Raw genomic sequence first — 24,054 nt, 5'->3', positions numbered from 1 at the left:
TGGTTGACTGTCAACTGCCCTCCAAGGGCAACTAGGGATGGGCATTGTCTGTGCAAAGTCTGCACATTCTCCCCGTGTCTGCGTGGGTTTCCTCCAGGTGCTCCGGTTTCCTCCCACAGTCCGAAAGACATGCTGGTTAGGTACATTGACCATGTTAAATCCTCCCTCAGTGTACCCGAACGCTCCCTCAGTGTACCCGAACAGGCACCAGAGTGTGGCGACTGGAGAATTTTCACTTCATTGCAGTGTTAATGTAAGCCTACTTGTGACACTAATAAAAAAATAAACTTTAAACTCAAGAGATCAGAATTAGATGAGCAGAGAGACTGGGGAATGTTGCAGGGCTAGAAAAGATTACAAGGACAGGGAGAAGTGAGGCCTATGCCCTCATCCCCACCAACCCCCTACCCAGACTAATGGCTGGGAAGCAAGGGAACATGTTATTTTCACACGTGTATGATTCTTCAGCCAGCATCTCCATCAATGAAGTGCCCTCACATTTTCAGAAAGGTAGCGCCCAACTCTCTCCAGTGGGGGCTGCCAGCCAAACATGGCTGTGGTGCCCTCTGATTGGGCCTGCCAACCATTCCCCAACCACCTGCCATCCTGAACTGGATATAGCTCCCGGAAGTGGCTTCTTAGTTGGCCACCTCCAGGATGATTGCGAGCGACATTCTACCATCAGCGTGTCCAGCTTCCCAGCCCAAAATTGAGCCCGTCGTCGGGATCCTGACAATCCCAGCAAAATCCGGCTGGTTACGGCTGACTGATGGTAATTGGGGATGGGGAACAAATTGGTGTCTTGTCAGAGTCACCCACATCCTAAAAATGAATCCAACAAATCTCATTAGACACCAACATCTCTTCAAGTAACAAACAGAGGGATTTGACACCAGCATATTAATATATGGGGAGGTGGTGATGTTGTCACTGGACTGATAATCCAGAGACCTGGGGCAAGATCTGGGGACCTGGGTTCAGATCCTGCCACGATAGATGGTGAAATTTGAAATCAAGAAAATAAATCTGGAATTAAAAGTCTAATGATGACTATGAAACCATTGTCAATTGTCGTAAAAATCCAACTGGTCATAGTTGTAGAGTAAGAGGGGGTAGGTTCAAGGCAGAGATAAGGAGAAGCTACGACTCACAGAGAATTGTGAATCTATGGAACTCACTGCCCCAGAGTTCAGTGGATGCAGAATCAATCAATGGATTCAAGAAAGAGATAGATAAATATTTGATCAAAAGCTGGATAAAGGGTATGGGAAAAGGCAGGGAAGTGGAGTTAGGATGAGCTGGAGATCAGCCATGATCAAATAGAGTGATGGAGTGGGCTCGAAGGTCTGAATTGCCCACTCTGGCTCCTAATTCCCATGTTCCTGTGTTCCTAATGGAGTCTCATTCCTGTGCTCACCAAGATTTTTTAAGTGTCCAGTTTCCTACTTTTCTTGTCTGACACTTTTCTTTCCTTCTCCTTTAGTCCATTCATTTGTTCCCTCTCTTTATTTCTCTTTCTGAACCTGGTTTGATTCTAATTCACCCTCTTTCTCTATCCTTACATTTCATTGGATAAGGGGTTGGACTGTTGGTCCTACCTTTCACTGAGGTCCTACATGCCCCATTTCCCTTGGCAGTTTTATGTTCAACAATTTGCGGCACAAAAGGTGAATGTTGAGGAGAAAATAATCAACTCTAGCACGGACAGCGTTACAATCCCAGCTGATGTTGCTAGTGGACAAGTCAGATCCCAGGGTGGAACCCAGCTTGATGGATTCTAACTTTTAGGTTTTGCTTAGATACCTGAAAGGCAGCTACTGAACGTAGTCACAGGAGTCAGCTTAAGAACTTTTCCCCCAAAAAAACATTCATTAAACCAAAAAAGATTGACTATAATACACTCTTCCTTCACCCCAACAATACTTTTCCAGATATATACAGATTTGTAAGGATATTACAATTACAAAATCTATATTCCAGATATATACAGATTTGTAAGGATATTACAATTACAAAATCTGTGTTCCAGATATATACAGATTTGTAAGGATATTACAATTACAAAATCTATCTTATACTCTAATGTTCACACTAAGTACGCAGTCCAAGTAAACCAACAGATAACCCATGGTCTGATACTCCACAATCTGAAACCAAGTGACAGATGTCAAGAATAATTTCTACAGATTTTTCATCAATTCCCCCCAAATGCCTTTCATACTGTGAACAAATAGTTTAACTGGAACTGTGTTCCACTTGAGTGTTTCCAATCTCCACTCCCGGAGAATACTCCTTTGAATCTTCCCCAAAATGACACTTTCTCCTGGATGTCTTCACCAAGAATCCAACTCCAGGGTTTCAACCTCTCCTTCTGATGCTCCTCCTTCTGTGTCAACACGTGCATTCAAGCTTCCTCTCCACATAATCTCTCAGATATCCAGCTGTGCTAGCAGAACACCACTACTTCACAGGGCATATTAAGGTGTCACCAACCTTGGACCTTTGGCCTTTCGAAAGCCCACTTCACCTTATGTCTGCTTCCTGCAGCTTATCCTTTTAGAGTCTGTCTCACTCATAACTCCACTTAACAGGCCCTGTTTCTAATTCTTGTCCTTATTCCCTGACCTCAGAGTCTTCCTGGAACACACTTTTCTGTTCTTTAGTTTGGGTCTTGCTTTCTGTCCCTTTGCATTAGTCATGCCTGTACTGGCAAATGTCTGTTTCCACCTTCTCTCAACTGAACTCACACTTTTGGTATCTCTCCGGGCCGCTGGTTGCTAGGCAGCAGCCCAGGTTTTTATACCCTCTGTATGTTTTGGAGTAAAAAAAAACTTATTAAATGCAGACATCTAAACAAACCCAGAAACTTACAGGCAACTTTTAAAAATGCAATAAAAACTTAAAGTTCTTACGTACCATATGCCCAACACACATAAAATACAAATATAAGTTACTTAACGCTGTGTATATTTCCTAACATTAGAATGAGCATTCTTGTAAGATGTCAATCATTCTATGTTAAAGTTTAAAATTTTTTAAATTTATTTGTTAGTGTAACAAGTAGACTTACATTCACACTGCAATGAAGTTACTGTGAAAATTCCCTGGTCGCCACACTCCGGCACCTGTTCGTGCACACTGAGGGAGAATTTAGCATGGCCAATGCATCTAACCAGCACGTCTTTCAGACTGTGGGAGGAAACAGGAGCACCCGGAGGAAACCCATGCAGGCACGGGGAGAATGTGCAGACTCCGCACAGACAGTGACCCAAGCCAGGAATCGAACCCGGATCCCTGGCGCTGTGAGGCAGCAGTGCTAAACACTGCGCCATCGTGCCACCTTTTGGGATAACTCATGCCCCATGTTGCTCCAACAGATTGTAGACCAGTGCTATCTGTAGTCTATGAAACAAGCTGCGAAACTGGTCATGGTGCTCCCTCCCTCCCCGAATATTGATGCTGAGTTATACTGGGTGCCACAGATAATCTGCAACACAGAAATGGCCCCATAATCTCCCTCCTGCTCGGCCATTCCTTTCTGAAGCTCTATCGTGATTCTAGTGCAGGCAGGTAAAACTTTCGGAGGTCATATCCCTCTTGGAATTGGGGCTGCATCTCTTATTTGGTGAGAGGAGATCGGGCCGGTGGAACAGATCAACTCGCTTAGCACAATAGTCCGCTTGTGTCCACGGGACGCAAACCACTTTGCCTCATGCCCAACCTCCCCTGAGTAACACGGAATGATGTCTCTCTGTTGGGCGTTGAGCATTCACCGCCCTTCTCACCAAGTCCAAGCAATGAAGAGTAAACCATCCAGCCCTGTAAAATAGCAAAGCTTTCTGCATGTGGAGTGCCTCGATTACATGGTGTCCACGGTGATTAATTTATTCCATTTCATCAAGGCAATTTGCAATAACCACGAGAGCCTTCAGGGCAATAAAAGCAAGCATTTATAATGAACTAAGTCACAGCCGAGAAATCCAGGCAAAAATCTGCCTGAACAATATGGTAAGAAACATTTCACATTTGACCATCCAACCTTCTGTGCAGAGGGATGTGGCCAAGTACAAACCCAAAGTGTTTCAGTGGAGTCAGGATGGGAGCAATTTTCACCCAAACTGGTTGGTATTAAGTATTCATGCTGCGAATACTTGCATTGCGCGGTTTCATTTATTGCTGTCAGTAGCTCAGAATGCAGACTGATCAATTGCCGCTCTTCACCGTAAAGCTAGCTCTTAAAATCAACTGTAAAATGGAACAAAGATAGTTTTTGAAGGGTGACAGCGCAGACGTAAATCACTTCAGGCCAACTTGTGGAATCTTTTGCCCTTTCTTGACAGACCCGTCTGTAACATTTCCTGGGCAAAATTTAAAATTGCCTCGGCACCCCGATAGGGCAGGAACGACAAAAATATTTTATTGATTTGATTTGATTTGATTTATTATTGTCACATGGATTAGTATACAGTGAAAAGCATTGTTTCTTGCGCACTATACAGACAAACCATACCGTTCATAGAGAAGGAAAGGAGAGAGTGCAGAATGTAGTGTTAAAGTCATAGCTAGGGTGTAGAGAAAGATCAACTTAATGCGAGGTAGGGCCATTCAAAAGTCTGACAGCAGCAGGGAAGAAGCTGTTCTTGAGTCGGTTGGTACGTGACCTCAGACTTTTGTATCTTTTTCCCGACGGAAGAAGGTGGAAGAGAGAATGTCCGGGGTGCATGGGATCCTTAATTATGCTGGCTGCTTTTCCGAGGCAGCGGGAGGTGTAGACTTTGATTTGATTTGATTTATTATTGTCACATGTATTAGCATACAGTGAAAAGTATTCTTTCTTGTGTGCTATACAGACAAAACATACCATTCATAGAGAAGGAAACAAGAGAGTGCAGAATGTAGTGTTACAGTCACAGCTAGGGTGTAGAGAAAGATCAACTTAATGCAAGGTAAGTCCATTCAAAAGTCTGACAGCAGCAGGGAAGAAGCTGTTCTTGAGTCGGTCGGTACGTGACCTCAGACTTTTGTATCTTTTTCCCGACGGAAGAAGGTAGAAGAGAGAATATCCGGGGTGTGTGGAGTCCTTGATTATGCTGGCTGCTTTGCCAAGGCAGCGGGAACATAGAACATAGAACAGTACAGCACAGAACAGGCCCTTCGGCCCACGATGTTGTGCCGAGCTTTATCTGAAACCAAGATCAAGCTATCCCACTCCCTATCATCCTGGTGTGCTCCATGTGCCTATCCAATAACTGCTTAAATGTTCCTAAAGTGTCTGACTCCACTATCACTGCTGGCAGTCCATTCCACACCCCAACCACTCTCTGCGTAAAGAACCTACCTCTGATATCCTTCCTGTATCTCCCACCACGAACTCTATATTTATGCCCCCCTGAGGAAATAGTCTTTGAACGTTCACTCTATCTATCCCCTTCATCATTTTATAAACCTCTATTATCCATCCACCCGAGGAAATAGTCTTTGAACGTTCACTCTATCTATCCCCTTCATCATTTTATAAACCTCTATTAAGTCTCCCCTCAGCCTCCTCCGCTCCAGAGAGAACAGCCCTAGCTCCCTCAACCTTTCCTCATAAGACCTACCCTCCAAACCAGGCAGCATCCTGGTAAATCTCCTCTGCACTCTTTCCAGCACTTCCACATCCTTCCTATAGTGAGGTGACCAGAACTGCACACAATACTCCAAATGTGGTCTCACCAAGGTCCTGTACAGTTGCAGCATAACCCCACGGCTCTTAAACTCCAACCCCCTGTTAATAAAAGCTAACACACTATAGGCCTTCTTCCCAGCTCTATCCACTTGAAGTGTAGACAGTGCCAATGGATGGGAGGCTGTGATGGACTGGGCTTCATTCATGACCCTTTGTAGATTCTTGCGGTCTTGGGCAGAGCAGGACATACCAAGCTGTGATACAATCAGAAAGAATGCTTTCTATGGTGTATCTGTAAAGGTTGGTGAGAGTTGAAGCGGACATGCCAAGTTTCCTTAGTCTCCTGAGAAAGGAGAAGCATTGATGGGCTTTCTTAACTATCATGTCGGCATGGGGGGACCAGGACAGGTTGTTGGTGATCTGAACACCTAAAAACCTGAAGCTCTTGACCATTTCTACTTCGTCCCCATTACTGTGGACAGGTGCATGTTCTCCACTGCACTTCCTGAAGTTGATGACGATCTCCTTCGTTTTTGAGGTTCTGTTCTCACTTGAGCACATTAAGGTTAAGAGCCTAACTGGTGGAAGCAGGTATGCCAGCAACATTCAAGAGGTATCTGAATAGGGAGGGAATAGAGGGATACGGACTGAGTAAGGGCAGAAGATTGTCCTTAATTTAGTTAGGGCATCATTATCGACATGGGTTTGGGGGGTTGACGGGCTTATTCCTGTGCTGTACTTCTCTTTGTTTTTTGTTCTATTTATAGGTTAGGTGGATTGACAATGCCAAATTTCCATTGAGTGTCCAAAGATGTGTAGATTATGTGGATTGGCTATGGCAAATGCATGAGGCTACATGGATAGGGCCAGGGGAGTGGCCCTGGGTAAGACATAAGACCATAAGACATAGGAGCAGAATTAGACCACTCAGCCCATCGAGTCTGCTCCGCCATTCAATCATGGCTGATATTTTTCTCATCCCCATTCTCCTGCCTTTTCCCCATAACCCCTGATCCCCTTATCAATCAAGAACCTATTTATCTCTCTTAAAGACACTCAATGACCTGGCCTCCACAGCCTTCTGAGGCAAAGAGTTCCACGGATTCACCACTCTCCGGCTGAAGAAATTCCTCCTCATCTCTGTTTTAAAGGACCGTCCCTTTAGCCTGGGGGTTGTGCCCACTGGTTCTAATTTTGCCTACAATGGAAACATCCTCTCCACATTCTTCCTTCCAAAGTGCATAACCTCACGCTTTTCCATATTGTATTCCATCTGCCATTTCTTTGCCCACTCTCCTAACCTGTCCAAGTCCTTCTGCAGCCCCCCTGCTTCCTCAATACTACCTGTCCCTCTATATATCTTTGTATCATCTGCAAACCTAGCAATAGTGCCTTCAGTTCCTTCCTCCAAATCGTTAATGTATATTGTGAAAAGTTGTGGTCCCAGCACTGACCCCTGAGGCACACCACTAGTCACCGGCTGCCATCCTGAGAAAGACCCCTTTATCCCCACCCTCTGCCAGTCAACTAATCCTCTATCCATGCCAGGATCTTACCCTTAACATCATGGGCACTTAACTTATTTAACAGTGTCCTATGCGGCACCTTGTCAAAGATCTTCTGGGTATCTAAATAAATCACATCCACTGGCTCTCCTTTATCTAACTTCCTTGTTACCTCCTCAAAGAACTAGATACTCTTTTGGAGATCTGGTGCAGAATCAATGGGCTGAATGTCCTCCTTCTGCATTGTAGGGATTCTATGTAGGTGTTCTGTGGAAAATTCACATCATTATTCATTTTAGCTCTGAAATTGCTAGAATTCTGTTAACCCAAAAGCATGAAGGAATACAGAGCAAAGGTGGCGATTATCAGGGTACTGATCAGAAACACCAAAGTGTGTCGTGAGGTCAGAATAGACCCCAACAATTTTCTATTTTTGGCAGGATAAGCTGTTTCACGCCAGGCATGATTCTACTGATAAACTAGGAAGTTTTTATCAAAACAAATTTTATTTAACAAGACAGTTTGGCGATAACAAATTAATTTGTTTAACCTTTAACAATTGAACAATACTTCAAAATGACAGGACACCATTTTTAACTGCTAACCTTTCATTATGAGTTCCAATCAAGCAATATTTCTCTTATAGACTCAAACCTCTCTTTATCATTAGTTAGCAAAACACATGTATACTTGCTTTAACTTAGGTTACCAGGTTTGGAGCTTTCAGAAAGTCTTTGGAGAGCGAGAGGGAGAGACACTGCTTTCTTCATGCAGCTCAGGCAGCAACTGTTTGTATTTTAAAATGAAACTGAAACTCTTTCTTTCCTGCAAGCTTAGTTCCTCACACTAACCACATGACTCTGTCTCTGTCAATCAACCAAATCAAAGCTCTACTCTGAAATGCCAGGGGGAACCTAAGTAAACATAAATGCATTTGTTCAGTTTAAACAAATACTCCATGTCTAAAATGAGCTCTTATGTTGTTCTTCCAGCTACTAATTTGAAGGTTTTCCTCGACAAACCATCACCCTGCAGAACAGAGCTGAATTTTAAACATAACCCTTACAGTTGGACGACAGGGTGGTACACAGCTGCCTCGCAGCGCCAGGGACCCAAGTTCAATTCTGGCCTTGGACCACTTTCTGTGTGGAGCTTGCACGTTCTCCCCATGGGGCCTGTTCACCAACCATGACCCCATGAATAAGATTAAATACATTTAATATACACCAAATATTTCATAACGAGTTGTAGGAAATGCTTAATCGTTCATATGTTAATAGAACTGTCACCAACTTCAAGTGGTAAAAACAAAATATTTATGCTTGACTGAACAGAGGGAGCGCAAAACTCTCACAGTCAATGTTGTTTGCAATCAGCAACACGATAGCCTAGTGGCGGCACGGTGGCACAGTGGTTAGCATTGCTGCTTCACAGCTCCAGGGACCTGGGTTCAATTCCCGGCTTGGGTCACGGTCTGTGTGGAGTTTGCACATTCTCCTCATGTCTGCGTGGGTTTCCTCCGGGTGCTCCGGTTTCCTCCCACAGTCTAAAGATGTGCGGGTCAGGTTGATTGGCCATGCTAAAATTGCCCTTAGTGTCCTGAGATGCACAGGTTAGAGGGATTCGTGGGTAAAATATGTAGGGATATGGGGGTAGGGCCTGGGTGGGATTGTGGTCGGTGCAGACTCGATGGGCCGAATGGCCTCTTTCTGTACTGTAGGGTTTCTATGATTCTATGATCTATTATCGCTAGACTATTAATCCAGAAGCTCAGCAAATGTTCTGGGGACCCGGGTTCGAATCCCACCGCGGCAGATGGTGGAATTTGAATTCAATTTTAAAAAATCTGGAATTAAGAATCTACTAATGACCATGAAATCATTGCCGATTATCAAAAAACCCATCTGGTTCACTAATGTCCTTTAGGGAAGGAAATCTGCCGTCCTTACCTGGTCCAGAACTTCAGCAATGTGATTGACTCTCAACTGCCCTCAGGTAACTTGGGATGGGCAATAAATGCTGGCCAGCCAGTGACGCCACGTCCCACGAATGAATAAAAAAAACTTGCCCTTGATTTATGTATCACTTCATAGAAATACCGGTAGGAAAAAAGCAATGTGGATGGAAACCGGCGGAATGTGGTAACCCTGTGCATGGGCAACGGTCAACTAAATGTCTCATGGGCGGCACTCAGGACCCAGAGGGGTCGCAAGTACCCATCCCCCGGGCTGCAGGTTGCCCACCACTGGCCTAGGCGACTGATGATGGAATTGGGGAAATGCAAGGGGCTAGAATTTGAGGAGGGTAGGGATCTTGGAGGAATGGAGGGATGTCATGATACTGCTTACTCACATCTTATCTGGAACAGGCTCGAGGGGGCTGAATGGTTTACTGCTTTTCTATGTCGCCACATTGTGTCTTTGCTTATTTCTGTGGAGCTTGTTGCAAGTTGTAATGAAGAGCAAGCCCTCGTCACTGCATTTTAGTTTATTGATTATATCACATGCCCCCATGTGGACATCCTCAAGACAGTTCAATGGACACATCAGTGGTTTAGAGTTAAATTCAGTTTTATGAAGCAATAAGTGAACAGAAACAATGACAGACTGTAGAATTAAAGGCATGCTTGGACGATAGAGAGTAACAAACTACCATGTTGATGATACTGAATTGCATTGTGAACAGAGATCTTGAATATCAACCTTGATGATGTAGTTTGTTGCTGACCATTTCTCTTTATGGTACTGTTTATTGCTGCTGCTTATTTCTCCATCCTTCTGCCTGAGAGGGAAAGATTCACTAAGTGGAGTCGGCAGAAAGATGGCAGATGGGATATAATATGGAAAAATGTGAAGTTATCCACAGAAATGCAGAGTATTTCTTAAATGGCAAGAAACTGGAAAGTGTTGCTGTCCAAAGGGGCCTTGTTTATAAGTAAATGAAAACGAACATGCAGGTGCAATAGGCAATTAGGAAAGCAGATCTTATATTAGCCCTTATTGCAAGGGGATTTGAGTAAGAAGTAAGGAAGTCTTGCTGCAATTGTATAAAGAGCCTTGGTGAGAGAGATTACACACTTGTATTGTGTGCAATTTTTGTTTTGATGTACTGGCCATAGAGGGAGTGCAATGAAGGTTCACCAGACTAATCCCTGGGGTGGTGGGACTGTCCTGTGAGGAAAGATTAGGTAGACTGGACCTGTATTCTCTTGAGTTTAGAAGAATGATAAGTGACCTCACTGAACTGCGTAAAATCCTGACAGGGTTCATAGAATCATAGAATCATTGAAACCCTACAGTGCAGAAAGAGGCCATTCGGCCCATCAAGTCTGCACCGACCACAATCCCACCCAGGCCCTATCCCCATATCCCTACACATTTACCCACTAATCCCTCTAACCTACGCATCTCAGGACACTAAGGGGCAATTTTAGCATGGCCAATCAACCTAACCCACACATCTTTGGATGGGTTCAGCAGGGTATTTGCAGAATGGATGTTTTCCTCATTGGAAGGATGGGTAGAACCAAAAGACACAGTCTCAGAATAAGAGGTAGGCCATTTAGGACTGAGATGAGGAGGAATTTCTTCATTCATGGAGTGATAAACTTTGGAATTCTGTATCGCAAGGGGCTGTGGAGAATCAGACATTAAGTATGTTTAAGACAGAGAGCGATAGATTTCTAGGTATTAATGACATTAAGGGATATAGGGATAGCATGGGAAGATGGCATTGTGGTAGAAGATCAGCCATGATGTAATTAAATGTCTGAGCATTATCGAAGGGCCGAATGGCCTACTCCTGCTGCTCTATTTCTATTTTGCTGTGTTCCTGTGACTTAAGACAAGTCAATCAGCAGGAACAACAGATTGCAGACGGCACATGAGCTGTCCTCTCTGGCTGCTCAATCTGGATATTGGTGGCAACCCTGAAGATTGTTCCCAAAACCCAGCCGGCTCTGATGACAATCTCTTTATGAGCAGGCTCTGCGATCCCTGAAGGCCACATACTGCAGCCCGTTTATGGTTCATGGCAAGATCTGTGCTGGGCCTTTGTAGAACTGGTGAGTCTGCCTCACCTGTACTCAACTAATACATCATTGTCAATCTCACTGAATTCATCACGCATGGTCACGATTCCAACTTTTTTTCGTTATTCTTTCATAGGATGTGGGTGTCATTGGCAAGGCAAACATTTGTTGCTTTGGAATTTTGTATCGCAGGGTGTGTGGAGGCTTCGGCCTTAGCTCATTCCTATTTGCCCTTGAACTGAGTGGCTTGCTAGGCCATTTCAGAGAGCAATTAAGAGTCAACCACATTGCTGTGGATCTGGAATCACATGTAGGCCAGACTCGATAGGGAGTCACTTAGCTCAGTTGGCTGATTCATGATGCAGAGTAACACCAACAGCATGGGTTCAATTCTTGTACCGGCTGAGGTCATTCAAAAAGGTCCTGCCATCTTTTTCCCAGGTCGGAGGTGACGATCACGAGGGGTCACGGGCTCAAGCTGAGAGGGGCGAGGTATAACTCAGACATCAGAGGGACGTTTTTTACACAGAGGGTGGTGGGGGCCTGGAATGCGCTGCCAAGTAGGGTGGTGGAGGCAGGCACGCTGACATCGTTTAAGACTTACCTGGATAGTCACATGAGCAGCCTGGGAATGGAGGGATACAAACGATTGGTCTAGTTGGACCAAGGAGCGGCACAGGCTTGGAGGGCCGAAGGGCCTGTTTCCTGTGCTGTACTGTTCTTTGTTCTTTATCTCAACCTTGCCCCTCACCTGAGGTGTGGTGATCCTCAGGTTAAATCACAGCCAATCAACTCTCCCTCTCAAAGAGGAGAGCAACCTATGGTCATCTGGGACTATGGTGACTTTACCTTTAAACCAAGTAATGGGTGGTCCCTTCCCTCGTGATTCAGGTGGCTTTTTATGACAATCAATGATAATTTCTTGATCACCATTACTGAGACAAGCTTTCAATCCAAGGTCGAATTAAATTATTTAAGTGTTGTGGCACAGTGGTTAGCACTGCTGCCTCACAGCGCCAGTGCTCTGAGTTCAACTCCCGGCTTGGGTCACTATCTGTGTGGAGTCTGCACGTTCTTCCCATTTTCATCCACCATTGCCCTACTTTCCATTCTCCAGACACATTTCCAACACACACTCTGTTAACTCATTTCTTACTGAAATATCTATAGAAACTCTTACCATCCGTCTTTTTATCACTGGCCAACTATCTCTTGTACTCTAGTTTTTCCTTCCTTATCAATCTTTTAGAAATTCTTTGATGTTCTTTATATTCTTTATAATATTCCTGTCCTGCCATTTGTCTTTAAGTTTAACATTGATGACAGGTCCTCGCCTTGGAATGTTTCTTTCTCATTGGAATATGTCTCTTCTGTGTATTCTGAAATGTCCCTTTATATGTCTGCCACTGAAAATCTATTGATCTATCCCTAAAGCACATTTGACAGTTCACTCAAGCTAGCTTCACTTTCACGCCCTCATAATTGCCCTGATTACAGTTTAGTATACTAGTCTCGGACACATTCTTTTCTCCCTCAAACTGTATGTAAAATTCAATCATATTGGGGGGAATTTCCCCTCCTGCCCACCATGGGAATCATTGCAGGTGGGGGGGGCGGACCATGTAAAGGTCCGTTGACCTCCGACGGGATGTTCCAATTTTGGGGTGAGCATGACCAGAAAACCCCGCCCATTGTGTTCGCTGCTACCTCGGGGTGCCTTCACTGTAAGGTTATCAATTAATCCCAACTCATTGCACAATACTATGTCTCTGACTGGCTCCTGCATGAATTGGCCAAATGGTTGGATGAATTGATTAGGCAAGTTTTCTCAATTGCAAAGACCAGACAGGGCTTGCACGTCAATGACAATGGTGTGTCCATGTGCCCATTTGACATTGCCAGCCTTTTCACCAATGTTCCATTTAAGGGAGCCGTAGATATTTGCATTGTAGCACTATATCATGGATACACCTATACCTGCCACCATTGAATGAATCAATATTCGTTGAACTTATGGGCCAGATTTTTACGTTGATCGAGGGGTGCACACCCAACCCAGAAGTGCGTGAAATCACAGGAGATGACGTTGGGTGTGCGTCCTGCTGTCATTACGCTCACATGCAACATTACGGTGAGTGGTCACACGCGGGAGTCTGAAGCATGCCGGCTGACAATTGAGAAGGCAATTAGAGTCATAGAGTCATAGCGGTTTACAGCATGGGACCAGGCCCTTCGGCCCAACTTGTCCATGCTGCCATTTTTTTTTTACCACTAAGCTAGTCCCAATTGCCTGCATTTGGCCCCTATCCCTCTACACCCATCTTACCCATGTAACTGGATAAAAGCAAATTACTGCAGATGCTGGAATCTGAAACCAAAAGAGAAAATGCTGGAAAATCTCAGCAGGTCTGGCAGCATCTGTAAGGAGAGAAAAGAGAAACATCAGCTCTTTTCTCTCCTTACAGATGCTGCCAGACCTGCTGAGATTTTCCAGCATTTTCTCTTTTAGTTACCCATGTAACTGTCTAAATGCTTTTTAAGAGACAAAATTGTACCCGCCTCTACCACTTTACCTCAGATTACCCTGGAATGGTTTTAAAGTTTAAAGTTTTAAATTCTTAAAGTTTATTTATTACTGTCACAAGTAGGCTTAAATTAACACTGCAATGGGTGAAGCTAGCTGTTTCACGCTGCGACTATGCAACATGAGTGGTATTCTTCATTAACAGCATGCGACAGTGAAACCAAAAAGTTTATTACACAAACGAGTAATGTGGTATGTGAATTTCAGTGCCAGTGTGATGCCAGCTATATGCCACATATCCCAAAATTGTGATCACATCAAACAGTATGCCACAGCCGCTGTTTGCAACAGGCAAGGTACAGGCTGTAGCCAACCAACATGCTTGAAAAACTCGAAACGCAGTGCCCAACATTAGATGTGGTTATGCAGTTGAATATTTGCTCAGAATTACGCTGACAGCCAATTTAAGATTGTTAATCTGGCTCGCAGTGCGGTGCATTTATGTGTCCTGGAAGCTCCATGTATCAATACTCAGGGTCCTGCTCTTTGCAGACAGGAAGAACAGGTACACACATTGCAACTATTTCAGCTAAACAAAGAAAGTGACCACTATTTGCTGATTCATTCCTCATGGTAATACCTTGATCTATTAAATTTCAAACAATGTTTGGCAATTAACTGTCAGTCACCATCAACTGTTACAGTCTCCATGGCAGCACCTATACCAATCAGAGTCCACTTGTCAACCAACCAGCATTTTCTTCTCAGACACTAGACATTGTTGGTTTCCCCTTATATCAGTATTCTTTTGAAATGTCCTGATGGGTGCAAGACAGAAAGCTTTGACATGTCACTTTTTTCAGCAATATTTATGTTTTTGTTTGACTACATTATTTAATCGTCAGCAGCTACCCCTGGATTACTGGTCCAGTGACATTACCTTTATGCTATCATCTCTCCCAGTTGGATGTGTCCTTGGAAGTTTTGTCATGTGACCTCCCACTGCCCCATCCTGTCCAATAGCATCAGTACTACCTCATCTCCAGTATTTCTTTTTAAGTTTAAAGTTTATTTATTAGTGAATTGTCTCAAGCCAGGATAATTCACACCTCTTTAACCTGTGATTATCCCTCTCTCCACTTGCATTGTCTGTACCTGTAATGACTTGATTGCCTGTAAAGACTCACATTCCAACCATTATCTTTCAATTGAGTCTCTGTCTATATAGGCCCTGTTTGTGAAACCAACTCTCCACTCACCTGATGAAGGGGCAGTGCTCCGAAAGCTGGTGATACCAAATAAACCTGTTGGACTTTAACCTGGTGTTGTGAGACTTCTTACTGTGCCCACCCCAGTCCAACGCCGGCATCTCCACATCATGGATAAGATGGTTGACAAAGGAAGGGAATTCAGAATCATTTCTGCAACAAATCCTGAATTGACATCCAGCATTGGCACCATCAGCTGTGATTGAAACCAGTTTCCGGAGCAGAATGTTTTTCTCAGTCACTTACCTTTTAAATTAGCTGTGGACAACCTCACCTCTTGTCCTGTCTTTGAGTGGAAAAGGAGTGAGGAAGTCCCCCTTTGCTGTTGCATCTTTGCTTTTGTTGGCATGACATTCAGTCAGGGGCCGTATCCGTCATGTTTACTGACTTAGCAAACTGCAGTGAAAAATATTCACAGACTGATAAGTCCATTTCCACAACAGAAAAAGAAACTGGATTACGATTGGTGAGATGGATTTCAGTCTGGAATCTGACTTGTTGAGCATAACACATTCAATAAGACCATGACCAAACCCCTAATCCTATAATGTCAGGTGAATAATTTACCGACAATTTTATGAGCTCAACTTTAGAGAGTATTAGATTACAAAAGCAGAGAAGTCATGTTGGAGTTGCACAGAACACAGCTGGAGTACTGTGTGCAGTTCTGGTCGCCACATTATCAGAAGGATGTGATTGCACGAGAGGGGGTGCAGAGGAGATTCACCAGGATGCTGGCTGGGATGGAACATTTAAGTCATGAAGAGAGATTGCATAGGATTGGGTTGTTTTAGTTGAAGCAGAGAAGACTGAGGGGTGGCCTGATTGAGGTGTTCAAGATTATGAGAGACATGGACAGGGTGGATAAAGAGCAGCTGTTCTCCTTAGTTGAAGGGTCAGTCACGAGGGGACATAGGTTCAAGGTGAGGGACAGGAGGTTTAGGGGAGATGAGAGGAAAAGCTTTTTTACCCAGAGGCTGGTGACGGTCTGGAATGCACTGCCTGGGAGGATGCACATCATGGCATTCAGGGCTATGGGCCAAGTGCTGGAAGAAAGGATTAGGTGGGAGTTCAGGTTTTTATAATATGTCATTGCGGGCCGAAAGGCCTCTTCCGTGCTGTCTGATTCTATGATTCTGTGATAACCTCTGCTGCGGCACCTTATCAAATGCCTACTAGGGGTTTCCGAGAGACATCTTCCTACTTCGAGTGAAGGCAAGTGTCCAGGTGAGGGCAGCAGAGCGGCGAATGTGATTGGCAGTTGCAGGTCACATTTGCATACGTGTAGTCACTGCAGCCAGAAGGTGGTTTGTGGAGGAACTGCTGTGAAGGGACAGTTAAACCCCAAACACTACTTCAGTGTTTCCCTCCCTACCTCCTCCTCTAACCAAAACAAAAGTCGGCAGGAGGACCACAAGCAAGGGAGAGTTGAGTTGAGATTCTTTTATCCTTTTACCTGTATAAGGGCAATATGGCAGCTAGGGCAGTGGCATGTTCCTCCTGCCAGATGTGGGCAATTAGGGAGCAATCTAGTCTCCCTGACAACTTTGTCTGCAGGAAGTGCGTCCAGTTGCAGCTCCTCACAGACTGCATTGTTCAGTTGGAGCAGCAGGTGGATGCACTGCGGAGCATACGTGATGTGGAGATGCCGGCGTTGGACTGGGGTAAATACAGTAAGAGTTTTAACAACACCAGGTTAAAGTCCAACAGGTTTATTTGGTAGCAAATACCATTAGCTTTCGGAGCGCTGCTCCTTCGTCAGATGGAGTGGAAATCTGCTCTCAAACCAGATTTGTTTGAGAGCAGATTTCCACTCCATCTGACGAAGGAGCAGCGCTCCGAAAACTAATGGTATTTGCTACCAAATAAACCTTTTGGACTTTAACCTGGTGTTGTTAAAACTCTTACTGAGCATACAGGAGGCAGAGAATATGACAGACGCTAGTTACAGGGAGGTTGTCACACCACAGGTTCAGATAGGGTAAATGGGTGACCGCCAGGGGAGGCAGGCAGGTAGTGCAGGAGTCTCCTGTGCCTGTTCCCCTTTCAAACAGGTATATCGTTTTGGATACTGTTGAGGGGGATAGCCTGTCAGGGGAAGATACCGGCAGCAGCCAGGCCTGTGACACCACAGCTGGTTCTGCTGTGGGACAGGGTCGGGCAACGCGCAAGCGAGCAGTAGTAATAGGGGACTCAGACAGGCGTTTCTGTGGCCGCAATCGAGACTCCAGGATGGTGTGTTGCCTCCCTGGTGCCAGGGTCAAGGACGTCTCTGAGCGATTGCAGGACATTCTTAAGGGGGAGGGGGAGCAGCCAGAGGTCGTTGTACATATTGGTACCAACGACAGAGGTAGGAAAAGGGATGAGGTCCTGAAATGTGAACATAGAGAGTTAGGCAGAAGGCTAAAGTGCAGGACCTCGAAGGTAGTAATTTCAGGACTACTACCGCTGCCACGTGCTAGTGAGAGTAGGAATAGGAGGATCAGGCAGATGAATGCCTGGCTTGAGAGCTGGTGCAGGGGACGGGGATTTAGATTTTTGGATCATTGGGACCTTTTCTGGGGAAGGGCTGACCTGTTCAAGAAGGATGGGTTACACCTGAACTGGAGGGGGACTAACATCCTGGCAGGGAGATTTGCTAGAGCCAATTGGGAGAGTTTAAACTAGTTTGGCAGGGGGGTGGGATCCAAAGCAGTAGGGAGACAGAAGAGAAGTTTGAGGACAACTCAGAAGTTAAAGAGAGCACATTAAGTAGTAAAGGCAGTGTCAGTAATCCTAGTACCAGACAGATCAGGCAAAAGCAAGACAGAGAGCAAGGAAAGTCCAGATTAAACTGCATTTATTTCAATGCAAGAGGCCTGATGGACAAGGCAGATGAACTCAGGGCATGGATGGGTACGTGGAACTGGGATATTATAGCAATTACTGAAACATGGCTAAGGGAGGGACAGGACTGGCAGCTCAATGTTCCAGGGTACAGATGCTATAGGAAAGATAGAACAGGAGGTAAAAGAGGAGGGGGAGTTGCACTTTTGATTAGGAAAAGCATCACGGTCGTGAGAGGAGATATATCCGAGGGTTCGGCCACTGAGTCGAGATGGGTAGAACTGAGAAATAAGAAGGGGGAAATCACTTTGATAGGGTAGTACTATAGTCCCCCAAATAGTCAGTGGGAAATTGAGGAGCAAATATGTAAGGAGATTACAGATAGCTCCAAGAAAAATAGGGTGGTAATAGTCAGAGATTTTAACTTTCCCAACATTGACTGGAACAGCCATAGTATTAGAGGGTTGGATGGAGAGAAATTTGTTGAGTGTATTCAGGAGGAATTTCTCATTCAGTATGTGGATGGCCTGACTAGAGAGGGGGCAAAACTTGACCTCCTCTTGGGAAATAAGGAAGGGCAGGGGACAGAAGTGTTAGTGAGGGATCACATTGGAACCAGTGACCATAGTTCTATTGGTTTTAAGATAGCTATGGAGAATGATAGGTCTGTCCCAAAAGTTAATATTCTAAATTGGGGCAAGGCCAATTTTGATGGTATCAGGCAGGAACTTTCAAAAGTTAATTGGGAAGGCAAAGGGATGTCTGGTAAGTGGCACGCTTTCAAAGTGTGTTTCAGGGTAAACACATTCCTCATAGAGTGAAGGGCAAGGCTGGCAGAAGTAGGGAACCCTGGATGACTCAGGATATTGAGGCCCTGGTCAAGAAGAAGAAAGAGGCACATGACATGCATAGGCAGCTGGGATCAAGTGAATCTCCTGAAGAGTGTAGAGGGTGTAGAAGTAGAGTTAAGAGATAAATCAGGAGGGCAAAAAGGGGACACGAGATTGTTTTAGCAGATAAGGCAAAGGAAAATCCAAAGAGCTTCTACAAATACATAAAGGGCAAAAGAATAACAAGGGAGAGAGTAGGGCCTCTTAAGAATCAACAAGGTAATCTATGTGCAGATCCACAAGAGATGAGATCCTAAATGAATATTTCTCATCAGTATTTACTGTTGAGAAAAGCATGGATGTTAGCGAACTTGGGGAAATAAATAGTGATGTCGTGAGAAGTGTACAAGTTACAGAGAAGGAGGTGCTTGAAGTCTTAGAGCGCATCCAGGTAGATAAATCCCTGGGACCTGATGAAGTGTATCCCAGGACATTGTGGGTCCCCTAGCCGAGATATTTGAATCATCGATAGTCACAGGTGAGGTACCTGAAGATTGGAGAATGGCAAATGTTGTGCCTTTGTTTAAAAAGGGCTGCAGGGAAAAGCCTGGGAACTACAGGCCAGTGAGCCTCACATCTGTGGTGGGTAAAATGTTGGAAGGCATTTTGAGAGACAGGATCTACAGGCATTTAGATATGCAAGGACTGATTCGGGACAGTCAGCATGGCTTTGTGAGCGGAAAATCATGTCTCACAAATTTGATTGAGTTTTTTGAAGGGGTAACCAAGAAGGTAGATGAGGGCAGTGCAGTTGATGTTGTCTACATGGACTTTAGCAAGGCCTTTGACAAGGTACCGCATGGTAGGTTGTTGCATAAGGTTAAATGTCATGGGGTCCAGGGTGAGGTTTCTAAATGGATACAAAATTGGCTTCTTGACAGAAGCCAGAGGGTGGTTGCAGAGAGTTGTTTTTCAAACTGGAGGCTTGTGACCAGCGGTGTGCCTCAGGGATCAGTGCTGGGTCCACTGTTATTTGTCATTTATATTAATGATTTGGATGAGAATATAGGAGGCATGGTTAGTAAGTTTGCAGATGACACTAAGATTGGTGGCATAGTGGACAGTGAAGAAAGTTATCTCCAATTGCAACGGGATCTTGATCAATTGGGCCAGTGGGCTGACGAATGGCAGATGGAGTTTAATTTAGACAAATGTGAGCTGATGCATTTGGGAGATTAAACCAGGGCAGGACTTACTCAGTTAATGGTATGGCATTGGGGAGAGTTACAGAACAAAGAGATCTCGGGGTACATGTTCATAGTTCCCTGAAAGTGGAGTCACAGGTGGACAGAGTGGTGAAGAAGGCATTCGGCATGCTTGGTTTCATCGGTCAGAATATTGAATACAGGAGTTGGAATATCTTGTTGAAGTTGTACAAGACATTGGTAAGGCCACACTTGGAATACTGTGTGCAATTCTGGTCACCCTATTATAGAAAGGATATTATTAAACTAGAAAGAGTGCAGAAAGGATTTACTAGGATGCTCCCGGGACTTCATGGATTGAGTTATAAGGAGAGGCTGAATAGACTGGGAGTTTTTTCTCTGGAGCGTAGGAGGCTGAGGGGGTGATCTTATAGTGGTCGATAAAATAATGAGGGGCACAGATCAGCTAGATAGTCAATATCTTTTCCCAAAGGTAGGGGAGTCTAAAACTAGAGGGCATAGGTTTAAGGTGAGAGGGGAGAAATACAAAAGTGTCCAGAGGGGCACTTTTTTCACACAGAGGGTGGTGAGTTTCTGGAACAAGCTGCCAGAGGTAGTAGTAGAGGCGGGTACAATTTTATCTTTTAAAAAGCATTTAGATAGTTACATGGGTACGATGGGTATAGAGGAATATGGGCCAAATGCTGGCAATTGGGATTAGTTTAGGGGTTTAAAAAAGAAAGGGCGGCAAGGACAAGTTGGGCCAAAGGGCCTGTTTCCATGCTGTAAACCTCTATGACTCTACTGGAAAGATGTGCGGGTTAGGTTGATTGGCCACGCTAAAATTGCCCCTTAGTGTCCTGAGATGCGTAGGTTAGAGGGATTAGCGGGTAAATATGTAGGGATATGGGGGTAGGGCCTGGGTGGGATTGTGGTTGGTGCAGACTCAATGGGCCAAATGGGCTCTTTCTGCACTGTAGGGTTTCTATGGTTCTATGGAAGTCCATGTAAATAGTATTCATAGTCTACTACTGTTCAGCGTTCTACTTTAGTCAGCCCTTCAAAAAAAATTAACCAGATTCATGAGGCCTGACCTATTCTTCACAAACCCATACTTGTGATCAGCTGAAAATCTTCAAGACATTCAGTCACCCCCATCTTTAATTATAGATTTGAACAATTTCCTGATTTTTAGAGCGTAAAACAACAATTTACCAACAATGGAAATTCGGCTAACTGGTCTATAAGTGCCTGCTTTCCCTTTGTCACTTACTTTACAACAGTAAGTGCTGTAGGGTTTCTAAGCTGTAGGATTTCTGTGCTGTAGGGTTTCTAAGATTCTAAGAGTAACCAACTTAAAAATTGATGAGCAGTTGTTACCAGGGGGGTGGGGCGGGAGTTATGAGGGTAGTCAGGGGTTGACGGCGATCAGCGTGTGGGTGAAACCTGAGTGGTCAGGAGGTGGGGGAGTGTAGTCGGGTAGGTAGGGTGCAGTGGGCAGGATGGGGGAATGGCGGTCGTGAGGTCCAGTTTGGGTTCAGGTGGGGTCAGTACCAAAGCTGCCCAGGAGTTAGAAATGGTTTTAATCTTAAACCATCCTAGGTAACTATTTGGCTAAGAGAGTCGCAACCATCTGACATTTCCAATTTAAATTGGAGTATCAGATGGTATCCAACTAATCTTCCATCAGAAGTTTAAACTTCCCAGGTAATTCTTGCCAATTCCTATGCAGTCCTTTCCTGGGGCATTCTTGGGGGTGCAGGATGTGGAGTGCGGAGGCAAGGCATCTTCTGAGGTACCTGGTGGGCCATGTGTTTTTCTTTTCTTGTGTCCCTTTCTCTTTCTCCCTCGTCCTCACTTCCCGCTTATCTATCTTTCATAGAATCCCCACAGCACCGAAGGAGGCCATTCGGCCCATCAACTCTATACCTACCACAATCCTACCAAGGCCGACTCCTGCAACCTGTCATATCTACCCTGCTAAGCTCCTGACACTAGGGTCAATTTAGAATGGCCAATCAACCTAACCCGCACATCTTTGGACTGTGGGAGGAAACCGGAGCACCCGGAGGAAACCCACACAGACATGGGGAGAATGTGCAATCTCCACACAGACAGTGACTCGAGGCCGGAATTGAACCCGGGTCCCTGGCGCTGTGAGCTAGCAGTGCTAACTACTGTGTCACCGTGCTGCCCCAACAATTTCCTGATTTAAGAAACAGTACCAAAGCGGCCCAGGAGTTAGAAATGGTTTTAATCTTAAACTTTCCTTGGTAACTATTTGGCTAAGGGAGTCGCAACCATCTTTCTTTCCGTCATTTTCCTGTATCCTTTCTGGATTCAAAGGGCAGATGGAGGTCTAAAAAGAAAGAAAAAAATATTTTATCATTCCTGCAGCATCTTTCAAAGGCTCTGGATGTCTGGAAGTATTTTACAACCCATTAAGAATTCTTTGAAACGTAGCAATGTAAAAAAGACAACAGCCAATCTGCATGCAGCAAGCTCCCACAAGCAACAGTGAAGGAAGTGGCCAGGTTATTTGTTAAACATGGGATCTTCACATCTGAAAGGAAACCCTCCTCAGTACTTCACTGCCCAGTAGGGAAAAAACGCGGTTCAGACCAGCATTCTTATTGCCATCTTTTTATTCCTTCTGGGCGTGGGGTTCTTCGCTAAGATTCATGTATTCAAGTCTCATAGAGTCATCGGGCCTGATTTTACCATTTTCATTCTGAGTGCTGAATCTGGGTGCAATTCAGATCCGATTTGGAAATCTGCTCTCAGGCGCCCCCAAACGCACTCAGCCTGAAAAAAAAATCACGTCGTGGGCGGGGCTTCGCGCGCCCGAAACGATCGGAGCTCTGAACTGCACATGCCCAGTGAGGAAAAAAATTTGAAAAATGCGCCACTCTCACATTGCTCCCGGGCCGCAAAAAACGGATAAAGCGGCCCAGGAGTGATGGCCCCCACAGATATCACCCCATCTCCACAACATAACTGTCCCCCTTATCCACCCACCACCCCCCCCTCCCGCTACCCAGACTGATCGCGACCCTCTGCCCCCCTTGCCCCCCCCCCCCCGATTGCCCACAGAGTGGCAGCGGACAGCCCCCTGCCGCCCCCGCCCCCCCATCCCACCAGGGATCCATCTGGCCTCCCTCCTCCCTCTCCCCTGCCCCCCCCCCCCACCCCCACCAGAGATATATCTGACCCACCTCTCTCCCCCCTCCACCACTGATCTGAGTCAGAGAGACGTTGGAAGCTCTGAACTTACCTCTTCAGCAGCTGGAGGGCCCGAAACAGACCTTTGCCAAGCACGCCTGTTTCGCGCTGAATCTGGATGCGCAAACGCGGTGGTAAAGGGGGAAATGCAGGTAAAGTTGGGCGGGCAGTACATTAATTCAATTTAAATGTATGCAAATGCATTTAAATCACCGTTGCACCCATTTCAGGCGCGATTCAGACCACGGCCATTTTCAGGCCTTGGTAAAGTGGGCATTTGCGCGGACGCGGGCACGGATTGCGTTAATGGCCTCACGCCCAACTTTACCAAATTTTCACGCCCGAAAACGGGCACGACGCAATAGTAAAATCGGGCCCATAGAGTCATACTGTGCAAAGAAGGCCCTTTGCACCAACAATACCTACCACTTAAGGTGCACTAATCCCATTTTCCTGCGCTTTTTTTATTCATTCATGGGACATGGGCATCACTGGCTGGGCCAGCATTTATTGCCCATTCCTAGTTGCCCAAGGGCAATTGAGAGTCAAGTATGGCACAGTGGCACAGTTTGTGCCTAGTGTGCCTCACAGCATCAGGGGACTTGGTTCGATTCCTGGCTTGGGTCACTGTCTGTACATTCTCCCCGTGTCTGTATGGGTTTCCTCCCACAGTCCAAAGATGTGCGGGTTAGGTGGATTGGCCATGATAAATTGTCCATTAGTGTCAGGGGGATTATCAGGGTAAATATATGAGATTACAAGGATAGGGCCTGGGTGGGATTGTTGTCAGTGCAGGCTTCATAGGCCAAATGGCCTCCTTCTGCACTGTAGGGATTCTATGAACCACATTGCTGTGGCTCTGGAGTCACATGTAGGGCAGACCAGGTAAGGACGGCAGATGTCCTTCCCTAAAGGACATTAGTGAACCAGATGGGTTTTCCCGACAATCGACAATGGTTTCATGGTCATCAGTAGA

General features: G+C 45.3%; 1 protein-coding gene across 1 annotated transcript in view; it reads left to right on the top strand.

Moving 5' to 3' along the window:
• The window catches only part of galntl6 (polypeptide N-acetylgalactosaminyltransferase like 6), a gene marked incomplete at its 5' end in the record, with an annotated part of 862,172 nt that overhangs the window by 627,256 nt on the left and 210,862 nt on the right, over positions 1-24,054 (top strand). The gene's annotated exons all lie outside the window — the stretch shown is intronic.

This window comes from Mustelus asterias, chromosome 6, assembly GCF_964213995.1.
Source record: "Mustelus asterias chromosome 6, sMusAst1.hap1.1, whole genome shotgun sequence".
In the NCBI taxonomy this organism is placed as follows: domain Eukaryota; kingdom Metazoa; phylum Chordata; class Chondrichthyes; order Carcharhiniformes; family Triakidae; genus Mustelus; species Mustelus asterias.
Note: the sequence above shows the minus strand (reverse complement) of the source record. Positions and strands in the feature narration are given on the sequence as shown.